The 13305-nt window shown below is 39.3% G+C and overlaps 1 protein-coding gene across 1 annotated transcript in view; it reads right to left on the minus strand.

The window, feature by feature from the left end:
• LOC123316425 (dynein axonemal heavy chain 3) overlaps window positions 1-13305 on the minus strand; it is a 2043583-nt gene that overhangs the window by 1084460 nt on the left and 945818 nt on the right. The gene's annotated exons all lie outside the window — the stretch shown is intronic.

The raw sequence follows: 13305 nt of genomic DNA on the forward strand, positions 1-13305 counted from the left end.
TAAAAGTGATTTATTACTCAAAATACTGATCCTACAAAAAATCAAATTGCATATTCGTGATCTACGACCTCGAATTAATAAGTAAAATGACCCGGGTCGATATATGTCGCTGAAAAAATTAATTCTCGTTTGGAATAATTTCGTTCGTAAAGCGCGGGTAAAAACGATAGGTGAGCGAGGGTTGCAAACGACATTCTAGTAAAAACAAATTTTTTTATTTTTCGAACGATTTCAACCCAAGTCATTTTTTCTACTAATTCGTGGTCGAAGATTACGAATAAGCAATTAGATTTTTCCTAAGATGAGTACTTTGGGAGAAAAATAACTTTTAATGGAACAATGGCCATAGTGAATTTTTGCCCCGGTGAGAAAAAATCGTAGATCCGGGCCTGATCCCCCTGATTAATACCCAATAATATGATTTGATGAAATGCAATTCTTAAAAATTCCTCCTCAATATATATTAGGAATAAAGTATTTATTTCTAAATATGTATGTTTCGCCATAGCGCAAGGAATACATTTATCGTAGTGTGAAGTGGAGCTGGTCCCTGCTAAACATTCAACATACCGGATTCTGCCAGCCCGATTTATTTCATTCAACAAACCGTTGTTTTTTTTTCAAATATGTCAGTTAGTTTTATCCAAAACAATGCATGAAGATCGAAGTAATGGACACCAATAATTGAAATCGTCGTGATGCTTATTTCTGCAGTTATAGTCAGTTCATTTATGTGAAGTTTTTCTTTAATTTATTAATACATAAACTTTCATTCCAAACGTTCAAAGCTTCTTTCAATCTTCAGTTTCATCAAAACAATAGAAAAGGCCATTCACCCCATAATCCCTATTATGTCATAAAAAACTTTCCTAATAATTTTCATCATCATATATGTACTACATATTTTCATCGCCGAACATCCGAATATTACATCCATTTTATGTAAATCTTATATTGTAAATGTTACATTTCCTAGAAATCAAGTTTTGAATCTGGATAGAGTCATTCAATCTTTATGAGACATACCCAGTTTTTAGATTAAATTTTCAGATATGACCCTTTGAAATTTTATGATAGTATATGTACAGGATGTCCCAAATTCGATTTCCAGTGAGAGGATCTCGGATACTAGAATAGCTAGAGTAAAACTAGAGTGACACACTTCGAGCTCTTTTTCAGAGAAACAAAGAATGGTGAGAACTGTAGTCTCCTACGATTCTTCGTTCTTGAGTTATTAGCAAAAAATGCTAATAAAATGTTCATAACTTTTTTATTTGTGAAAAAACAGATCTGAAACTTGAACTTTCTACAGGCACATCTGAAAACTCAAAATCGGAGGAATATATAGGAGGCTACGATTTTCACCATTCTTTTTTCGGTTTTGCTCTAGCTCTTCTGATTTCTGAGATTTCCTCACTGGCTACTGGACACCTTGTATAATGAATTCGAATGCATTACAGCATATCAAATTGAATTGAAGAAATTTTCATCGATTCCGCTCAGAAGAAAAACTTGGTAATCGAAGGGATTATTAATCGGGTGAAAAGTCACTTCAGATTTCAGCTCTTTATCAAATGTTGCCAAGCTTTCGGTCAATCACATCACATGACCATCTTCAAAGCACTCCTTTTCCTATGAGAAAAATTCCATATTTTAATTTTATTATTATTTATTTGAATAAGAAAGGAGGCATACAGCCACAGCTCATACCCGCGGAAATATCTGACAATCGGAATGTTGACCGACGGAGAATCAACCACCTCATCAGGAAGAGAGTTTCTAGTTCCACACACCGAAAACACGGTTACACATTTTGATGATGAACTATCCACTCAATTAAGAAACGCTTTTCAGGACCCTCGTGTAACATATAATAATAAAACATTTTATGCATTGAATATGTCCCTGAATATTCATTTCATATTAGGGAACCGAAAGACGGAATTTTCAACCATTTCGTTTCGCCGTCATTATCTTATTTGATGTCGATCCCAAGGCAAAATAAATGTTCAAATGCACGTAAAATTTAAAAAAGAAGAAATTTTTCCAGTCTAGCCAATTAGAAATTAAGTGACTCATCTTCGGATCACATTTTGCCGAAGCCCAATGAGGTATTTTCCTAAATTTCAAAATATATGAGATTAAAATCCTTACAGCTCAAATATATCGAAACATTATCGAATTTTAACATATTGCATTGTATTCACTTACGAAAATTCTGATTTCAGAAGCGCTCTCTTATGAAGATTCTACGTCATTTTCACAATCCGGCAACGCCCATCGAGTCAATAATGGTCATGAAAGTTTTCTGATCACCATAGACTTAATAAATATCAAGTTTGGTGTTCACATTTGACAAGAAAAACCATAGACGTAGAGACTTGTCATGTACAAGCTTTTACATATTCGAATGTTTACTAAGTTTCGAAGGGTGTATATCTGAAATGTCTGAATTTTGAAGCGAATCTTTCACGTGTTGGATAACTAATGGAAAAGGATTTCCATTAATAATCTTTAATTCGATTTTGGAGTTTTAGGAAACTGGTCCATTTCGTCGTCTATCTATTTGAATCTGGAGAATGTGTAGGAAACTCGACACGCATTTGGATATCTTCAAATGGCCACCTGTGAAGTTATCAAAAAATAAAAAACCCTCCAGCTCCGGCCCTCCGCTGTCATGCACTCGATTTACGACAAAATTGTGCTTGCTTTCGAGAAGCCCCTCCTATACTGATGGGATCAACGGGAGCTTGAAGTACACATTGGTTTTCATAGATGGTGAGTTGTGTGGAAAAGAGAAAATCGTGAATAAATCAAAAATTACTAATGATAAAGAACTAATTCCAACGGAACAAATTAAAACAAATTGGGTACTAATTGATGGTTAAAAAAAAATGTAAAAATTTGAAACTTTTTCGCTAACTTCACGCTTCATACAGAACAATTGCGAATTGCTGGAAAACCAAAAATGATATTGAAGTAATTTCAATAGAACAAATTGGAACAAATTCGGTACTGAATATTGGCATTGAAATTTTTTAGAAACCAGAGTGTTGGTGCTGAGTGTGAAGTCAGCACTAGAAGTTATGAATGCGAATACATAATTACCTATTTGAGATATTAGGATAATTTCAACAGAACAAATTAGAACGAATTGAGTACTAAATATTGGTATTAAAATTTTTTCGAAATGTGAAAATGTTGGTGCTGAATGTGAAGTCAGCACTAAATCATAGAAATGAGAATTACTCAAAAACCAGACTGGTGCTTGAAAACTTTTTTACAGTACAAATTAGAACAAATTGAGTACTGAATGTTGAGCTTAGTTTCAGAATTTTTTCCACCAACTTTTCGCTAACTTCACGCGGCCAAGTCAGTTATAAGCTCGATGTGGATTGCTTTGGTAACCGCACAAACAAAGAGACAAACGTATGCTTTGCTCATCTTAAAACCGCGACCTGACTTACTCTTATGTTCATGGGACCGGCGTAATCAACTCCTGTCACTTGGAAGGGTAGTTTAGGCGCATTTCCGGTAGGGGGGCCATTATAGGAGTCGTTGGCTTCGGGTTGTATCGAAAACGAGGGATGCATTTATGGACGACGCGTTTGACTAAAATTTTACCAGATACGATTCAAAAATTCTCCCGGATAACCTCTAACGTGTGTTGGGGCCCAGCGTGTAATAATCGCAAATGTGTTTGCTCTGCAATCAACTTCGCTAGGTGACTGCAAGAATTTAATATGGCAGGGTGCTTCTTCTCAAATCTGAATTTCGAATTGTTTAGACGACCGTCTACTCTTAAAATACCTCGGTCATCTAAAAAATGATTCAGACTAGCAAGTCTTCCTTTTGAGACTGGCCTTTGTGCCTTGATTTTAACAATTTCATCTTTATAATACTGAGATTGTGACATTGCAACCAACTTTAATAAGGCACGATCAATCTCTTCGCTTGCCAAGTTTCCCGATAAAAGCATTGAATTGTCCCTTTTGGACCTACAATTCATTTGAAACCTCATGATATATCCTACCCCTCATTTCAATTTGAATAATTTTTTATTAGGTACTCTTCTGACATCTCGATTAAGAAGGTTTGAACACGTTTGATACGCATGTCAGGAAGGTTTTCTATCGACAGATCATTTTTTTGCAATGATTTACTATCCCTTTTTCAGAAAGGATTGACCCTTCCACCACAATTCATTATTTATGAGTAATTTTGGTTTCACTCCCCGAGACAATAAGTCGGCGTGATTTTCTTTATCTTATTAGTAGATACATGGTTCCTTGTATCGGTTATGGTCAACTGTTGTATTTCCGCTACTCTATTACTAATAAAAGTTTTGAGCTTATTTGGAGGCTGCTTTATCCAACCTGATAGCGGCTACACACTGCCCAACTCGGTCGTGCCGACAAACCGACTTGGTTGGGTTGGATGTGAAATAGGACCGTGTGTAGCTATGACCGCCGACAGGATTTGTCGGGTCTTGTCGTACGGCCTAGCCATCCAACCGCACGACCGACGAAACGAACTCATTCTGTATTCAGATGTCGACTGGAGAGGTATTCGCTGCTGCAAAAATTGCCGTCAACATTGATCCGAGCGATGTATACTCCAGCGATAGTGAAATTCAACTGACCAAGTTGGACGGCGGTCGTGCCGTCTGTACGCAACGCCCAATCTGGTCGTCCCGACAGTTGGCCTGACCGAGTTGGGCAGTGTGTAGCCGTTTTAAGACTAGAAAATATCCTCTGACAACTCGACGTTGGGGCTCAATGGACTGGTTCACCCTTCCGACCCGATTGCACTGACGTTGGGACTCTCGGATGCGGCATGAGACTTGCAGATGGGTAACTTCTAACAGTAACTTCTCCGATCTTCATCGTTCCTCGTGGTCCACTTTTCTTCTTGGAACGGTTTTTTTTGTTTTCTGTTTTCAGGTAGACGGTGTTAAATTGACGGTACAATAATTGCGGTTCGGTTCAGCATAGAAATTGGTTAGATCCATTGGATCAATAGACGGATGTACTCGGTTGAAAGGTGAAACAGTATCCTTTATTAGTATTCCTTTCATAAATAGCAGATTTTTTGGACCGGTTTGATTTATATTCAATTGCATGCTGAAAGGATGCAAATCTGTGGATACAATATTTCGGTCAACAGTGGTGCATGTACGGAATTGTGACGGTGTAGTCGGTTATAATTTTGTTTAATAACGGGTTCAGATTTACGAAATTTCTCCTTTCAGGAGGCCTCGACTTCTCGGAATCTTGGACAGGCACGGAGGGCTAACTCCCTACTGGTTGGCATGCGGAATTTGTTCAACTTCCCTCGGGGTGGTTCTACCTGCTGATTCTTGGAGACAGATTGTCTAGGGATTGACTAGGGATATCACACTGGACGGCAGCCTCTCTTTAACGGTGATAAAAATGACAAGGACAGTTTCTAGTCAGCGTACCTAGCAAGACACCCTTCGTCTTACGGAACACTGGTTCTGGCTGGCCGAGCAACTACAGTTATTTGGATAAACAGGTAAACGGAAAATAATAATATAATCGGTAACGGAAAAAAAAATATAGTCGGCAACGTATTTCCTCCTTTCAGAGGTTATCTCTATAGAACGGTTAACGGATCATGACAATAAATATATATTATGCATGAAATGGTTTTAAATCTTTAATGTGTATGTTAGTGATTTTTCTACCCCCTGTATCTTTCAGGTCGTAGACGACAGGGGAAACAGCTCTAACGACGGTAAACGGTCCGGAAAACTTCGGAGCCAACTTGGCGGCGAAACTGTCAACGGCAGTGGATAAAGGACGGTCCCGTCGTAGAACTTGATCTCCCACATGGTACCGGACTTCTCTTCGTCGAAGATTGTAGTGGTGAGCCTGTTGTTGGAAGGCACGGTATAGTCTAGTGCGGACGAACTCATAAGCCTCCTGGAGATGACTGATCTGTTGAGTACGGTAAGTCATGTCTCTGTTTTCTTCTTCTGGAAGCTTGGATTCACCGTTCATTTCTTTATTGTGAGGGTTTGTCGAATAAATCGCCCTCGAGACTTCTAGTTCCCTTCCAAAATTAAAAAATGCCAGTGTGAATCCAGTAGACTCCTGCTTAACGGTGTTGATGGCAAATATTAATTCTCCTAGCTTTTCATCCTGTTGATCGGCTTCACAAAACTGTGCTATCATAGTCTTCAGGGTACGGTTAGCTCTTTCCACAGGGTTGCACTGAGGTTTATACGGTGGTGTGAAACGGTGAGCGATGTTCAGCTCTCGGAGACTGTTCTTGAATAGTCTGCTGTCGAATTTTACTCCGTTGTCAGATATTACCAGTTTTGGGCAACCGTATTTCAGGATGACCTGTTCGTAGAGGGCCGAATAAACAGTTTTGGCGGTGGCTTTCCGCAACCGAAGGCATTCTACCCACTTTGTGAACCGGTCTTGCATTACCGCGATGTAGAAGTTCCCCTTTTTTGACCGTGGCAATGGTCCTACAACGTCCGTGGATACTTATTTGAACGGCGCATCCACCATTCGGTGTGGTTGCATCTTCCCAGGGGTTTTCTGTTGCGAAACTTTGTACTTTTGGCAAGATGGGCAGTTTCTCACGTGTTTCGTAATGTCTCTAAACATCCCTGGCCAGTAGTAGTTTCTGGCTATCCGTGCAATCGTTTTGGCAATCCCCATGTGACCTGCTAGTTCTGAGTCGTGGTTTTCCTTCAGTACTTCTGTTCGCTGTTCGGTCGGTACACAGAGTTTCCAGGGTTGGCCGGTTCCATCTTCTGTGAAGTCGGATGAGTCCCAGAAATGTCGTAACAGTTTTCCATTTTCAACGGCGTAGTCAGGAAAATTTGCTGGGTGTTTTTCCACCTCCTGTAATTCCTTGTTGTACCATCGGCAGTGAATTTCCACTTCGGCCAGGTATACGGAATCTACGGACGGTAACGGTTTAGGTGACCAATTGTCCGCAGGTGTATTCAGGGATTTTCTCTGGCCGTGCACCTCAACAGCTTCTTGAATTTCCGGTGTTGGTTTGGCAATCAGTCGACCTTCCAGGTAACAATCGGCGGTACTGAGGTTAATGGAAAAAATATCGTGGACGTCAACGGCTGGGTCTGGTCGGCGCAGGACGGCTGGCACAATAACCCCCAATAACTCAGTACGGTCACACTTCAGGAATATGAACGGTTTCGGAAAAATATACGGAAGTAAGTCAAGTCTCAATTGAACGAAGTGTGAAGAAAGATGTACGGTTTCGGAAAAATAACTGAATTAAGTCAAGTCACAAGTTCAGCTGGAGTACGCAGTCGGTTTCCTTCGGTCTCTCAGTCTCTCTCTCGGTGACTTCAAGATGGCTGACTGTCAAACAGCGGCCTCAGAGTCCGGCGAGAGGGTATTTAACGGTTATGAAATCCCAACTCTATGCTCGGCGAATCTAACCTATAACTTATAATTCAAACGGTTGGAAATCGGGACGAAACGGTAAAATATTCAAGTATCGGAAAAGTGAGGGGGCCCAACGTCCTCCTGGAACCCAAATGCCACCCTACGGTAACGGAAAGCACTATATACTGCAGGAAATGGTTAGATCACGGTTAATTCGGATTTTCAGCAAAGCAAAAAAGTCTCAAGATAATATCACTCTACAGGGGTGCAATAAAGCAGAAATAAATGTGACAAATTATTTGCCTTGCAGTTTATATACTCGTAAGTTCGGAAAATTTGTCACGTTCGTCACTCACTCGCCTGTCGATTTCAATTCATACTGATCTTGACCTTCAGCGCCGGAACTCGAAGAAGTAGGTACCCCGGAAAACTGTCCCCACCATGGGTAACTCAGTCACCCATTGGATAAACTTTTGAGTTTATCCAATTTGTTGTTCGTTAAATCAACGGACTCGGAAAGAGACAGAAACAACTGAAGAGAAGGAAAAACGGAACAACTGGAAAGACCTTTTTCGAGTCAGAAAAAGAACGGTTGAACGGAAAGAATTCCAAAATATACGAACTCCGAAAACAAAAGACATAAACGGTTTCAGCCACAAATATGGGACCGGTCGGTGGAAAACAATGGCATAATATAAATCGATAAGGACCCCCTATGATAACATAACGGTTTTCTTCGAAAATACTTCGGTGGTCAGGTCCTATTGTGCAAGTATCGGCGAAGAAATTTCCTTTTCGTGGCGGGGCAAAATCTGCCTCGTCAGAATAGATAAGAAGAGATTTCTATTTCAACACTTATGACGCGGGAACGCGAACAGGGGGTTGACGGGGCTTTCTCTTCACTACCCCGAGGGCTTACGCACCATGACTGATAGCCAAGGGAAAAATCAAACTCGCGAAACAGTGTAAAGTACTATAAAAGATAACAGAAAGCGATACGGTACAGCAGTGTCAAAGAAGTAACCGGTGTAGGTCTAATAAAGAAACTGAACGGTATAGACAGGGACCTACCTCCTTTATTCAAGGCACTCGCGGAAAAAAAAACGAAAAGTAAAAATTAATTTCCAAGAGCACTACCTTCGTAACACAAAATTTATTCTAAATTCGCTGATCGGCTCGTCGGGCACACAATCGCAGAGACAAGAGAAAAGAGAGTAAACAGCTTCAAGTGACAAAAGAGGTCGTCGCGGGGGAAAATCTGCTTTTATAGGCAAATCCCCCCACACGTTAAAAATCTGAAAATTCTAGAATGCGACAAGAGTAAAAAACGTCGTCAGCTCCGGTTTACCGCATATCAACATCAGAAAAACGTCAAAATCTTCAGGGGCATGCAAGGAAAACAACGTTAACCACAGATTAACGGTTTTTCACATTTACTCTGCCTATCGGAATGAATGTATTGAATATTTGAGAATTAAATATTTTCAAAGGCGGAAATTTGAAATGAACGGAATGCACTAAAATGAACTCTCATTTCTCAGAAAACTGGGATTCATTACAACCTCATTATAATTTTGTAATGCTACAAGATAATGTTGAAAATTGAGAGGAAAATAAAGAAAACACTCCAAGCATTATTCAGTAAACTGAATTATTGGACCTTACGGATATAAGGAAGAAATCGCTCAAGATTATCTCGTGGAACATAAAAAGGAACAACACTCGGAAATCCGAGATAGAAGAAATAATATCAGAGAGACGACCTGATACTATAGCCCTACAGGAAACAAGAATATACCGGAACAGACGACTGAATTTAATGAATAATGAAACATATAGATGCGACAGAATTACAAACACAGGAGTAGGAGTAGCAATATTGGTGAGAACAGATCTGAAACACTACTTCAAAAGTTGATCCGACGAAACACGAGGAGAAAAAGAAACAGTGACGATTGTTGCCGAATTAAATCGTCAAAGATTCGAAATTACCTCAGCATACAAGCCACCACAAAACAATCTATTGGAAGAAGAGATAAACAACATGTTGAAAGGGACAAACCCGAAAATCTGCATCGGAGATTTAAACTGTAAATCCCTCAAAAGCAAAAAAACTCAAGGATTTCGCCAAAAACCAAAATGCCATATTGATTGGACCAGAGTTACCGACATATATAATCTTGCTTTTGCTTTAGTAGTATAGTAGTATAGCGCCAGACGTAATAGATATCGCGATCCCATAATAACACCCATAAAACCTCCACCACAAGACGCTTCATCAATGAGATACAAAAGAGGAGGATACTCTGGTCCTGTGGGTGGTATCTCCCAGGTCTTCTGTAGGCCTCATGCTATAGGACGGAAGCTGCAGTCAGATGTTACGACCAAGGTTTGATGGTTGTAAAGCTAGAGTGTCCTAGTTCGATGGCACTACTTCTCACAGATTACAGAAAGTTGTTCCTGTAATCTGTGCTTATTCCGCGGTCTGGTCGCAAAACAATCTCTTCATCAACATCCCGTTTACCTAATTTAGCGACTGAATTTATACCCCGAGATCCCATCTGGACCACATAAGTCGGCGGTTGATCAAATATGTGACATATTTCGTTCGTGCGAGATCGAAAAACCTGCTTCGTTACACTTCATTGTGAGCCACAGTATTGAAAAAATATCGAGCAAAAATAAAAACACTAATTTCTCTAGACCCAGATAAGAGGTTCAGCAATGGGAAATCCAGCTTCCCCCATCCTTGCAGAAATGATTATGGATAAGATTATTAGGTTTGTTCTGTCCAAGGTTGTTTTTCATGTCCCTTTTGTGTATGTGTATGTCGACGATGTTATTATGTCTATCCTTGAGGATTCTGTGCAATGTGTTCTGGACATTTTTGATTCCTTTGATGATGATATTAAGTTTGAGTTGGAGTCTGATGGTGTGATCCCTTCTCTGGATGTTCTTTTGATAAAGAAGGACAATAAAATAATATTGGATCTTTATCTTAGACCCATTTCATCTGGTAGGTTATTACATTTTGAATCCTCACATGCCAGATTGCAGAAGGTCACCATTGTTAAATCGATTAAACATAAGATCCTTAATTTATCACATGCATCCTTTCATAAGAAAAATTTCAATGAACATACATCGTTGTTATTGAGGAGTGGCTACCCGAAATACTTGGTGAAAAAGATTTTTAACTCATCTAGTCGTGCTGAACCACACGATTCTGCTGTAATTAGCCAATGTGAGGGTAATATTGTTTTTTGTAGGTTGCTTTATGTTCGAGGGTTGTCGTAGAGAATGAAGGCATCATCAGAGGGGCACAAATCAGGTGGTATATTATTATAAAAAAACGGTGCGTTCTTTGTTTTCCAGAGCTAAAGACAGGGATTCCAGATAGAATTGTTCTGGGGTAGTGTACAGGATAAACTGTAAGGATTGTGATGCGTGTTATGTGGGTCAGACGGGACAATATTTGGGTAATAGAGCGGCACAGCATAGATGAGATTGTGAAAATAAAAAAGAATCAACTACCCTGGCTTGTCATGCCCTATCATCGGGACATAGTTTTGATTTTGAGAATGTCCACGTTTTGAATCGTGAGTCTAATTGGTTTAGACGAGTGTTCAATGAGATGATCTTTATTAATAGACATCCTAATGCTGTTAAATTCCGTTCTGATGTTGGCAACTTGAGTGTTGTTCATTCCAACTTAATCCAAAAAATTCAGTTGAAACGTAACCGTTAATGCTCGTCGGATCTGCCACTGTACATTCGAACGTTGATTTCGTGTTTCGTTTGTGATGTGTGGGTGTTGTTTTTGTGGTTTTTGTGTTCAGTTGTTACTCTTGGATGTCTTCATGCTTGTGTTGACCGCGTTGATTCCATGTACATCGATGATTTTACTCCTTGTTATGTACACCTATTTTTAGGTTAACGACGATTTTCTGCAACGAAATGATTCAATTTTTAATTTTTTAATTTTCTTGTATTCCGATGGTTAGTTTGTAATTCACAGTTTGAGTATTTCTCATGATTATATTTTTCTGTTCACATTCTGACAATTATTTGTTTATTCTAATATTTCCTTGTTTCCTGTTCATTGTAACGATACTTGATTGTTTTAAATAAAAATCAAGCCTCGTTTTAAATATCCGTTTCCCTGAATTTTCCAGTTTTAGCAATGCAACACCGTCTGATGGAGATTTCAGTGACAAGTTAATTATTGCATTTCTGTTTTCCTTATTTTTGAACTTGGTCATCAGCTGTATATATTTCTTGACTTGGAAATAACTGTATGGCTCACTGTAATTAAGATTGTTGTAATAAATTCGGTTTTAAAGTACTTGTTATCGCTACCACCTTAGATAACCCCGAACTCTGTCTCCGACTAGTAGGTACCTGGGTGGGTTTGCTATTTCTCCCTATTGAAAGAATAGCTGGCGCTCGAGATTAAACCCTTTTGCGAACTAAACCCGTTACATCATATATTATCGATGTAATTTTTTATATCGTATGTTATTTATGACTTTTCTCAATTTTAGCCTGAAGAAGGCCCAATAAAGGAGACGGAACGTTGCTGAAAGAATAGTATTCTCTATTTTTGTTCCTTGACCGATACCATCAATTTCATCCCTAATTTCTCTTTTCGTTTTGTATTCTCAAGTATATCTCAAGAGCATTACTCAAGACATTCATAAATTGAGATTCAAGTCTCGTTACTTGAGATAGTATCAAACTGATAATGACTTGATATGCGTTTATTAATAAGCCATCATCTTGAGATGCTGTCACTATCTTGAGATAGTATCAACTGAGATAGGGCTTGAGACCCGTATTGAGATCTGACTATTAATACGGGCCTTAGTTTCTCCCATACTGATTTAGCAACAGCCTCTGTCAAAAAACCATTCAGAATTATAATGAAAAACATGAATGAAATTCTGAAGGAGTTATTTGTCATAATTTATTTCATTCAACTCGGTAGAGTGAACAAATTGGTAATTTTCGTTTTAGGTATTCAGCCTCAGGAAACAGCTACAGAAATATTGGGTACAGCTATAAAATGGGTGATCGCACAGTCTTCAGCATCATAAATCAAGTATCAAAAGCTATATGGAAAGTATTGCAGTCTTTATACAAGCCCGAACCCACCGAACAGCAGTGGATATCAGCCGCTCTCGGTTTCGAGGAAAGGTTTCACATCGTGTGGATGCCATCGATGGACAACATAGAGTTATTAAGAAACCAGCTAAATCTGGATCTTCATTTTCAACTATAAACATACTTTTTCAATTCTGCTGATGGGGGTGGTTGATTCAGCGTATAGATTCATCACCATTGATGTAGGCTCCATGGGCAGATTCAGTGATGGAAATATCTTCAGTAGTAGTGTACTTGGAAAAGAAATTATGAAACGAAACTTGAACCTTTCACAACCAACTTACTTTTCACCTATCAGCGATTCGCTTCCTTACGTTTTTGTCGCAGACGAAGCATTCCCATTACATGAAAATGTGATGCGTCCATTACCAAGAAGGAGCGTCACGGACAATTATGAAAATAAAGTTTATCGGCTCTCTAGAGCACGTCAAAGCCTAGTTGCACACACACCGATTTTGGACGGCCCGGAATAAAATCGGCCGATATTTTATCGGTAGCAGTTGCTAGCACACTAACCGGATTTTTACCGTCCAAACGATCAGCCAACTAAAGTCGACTGAAATGGCCGGTAAAAAACATTGAACTCAAGAAAGAACTCCTTCTTGAGTTCAATGGTAAACAATCGGTGCTTGTACAAACGTGTACTTAGTCACGTACGCCACTACATCCCGGTTTTGCCGGTATTGGACGGTTTCTCACCGGCATTTTACCGTCACCGATCAGTGGTCGGCGTATGTAATCTATTCTC

The sequence above is a fragment of the Coccinella septempunctata genome, chromosome 7, assembly GCF_907165205.1.
Source record: "Coccinella septempunctata chromosome 7, icCocSept1.1, whole genome shotgun sequence".
NCBI lineage: Eukaryota > Metazoa > Arthropoda > Insecta > Coleoptera > Coccinellidae > Coccinella > Coccinella septempunctata.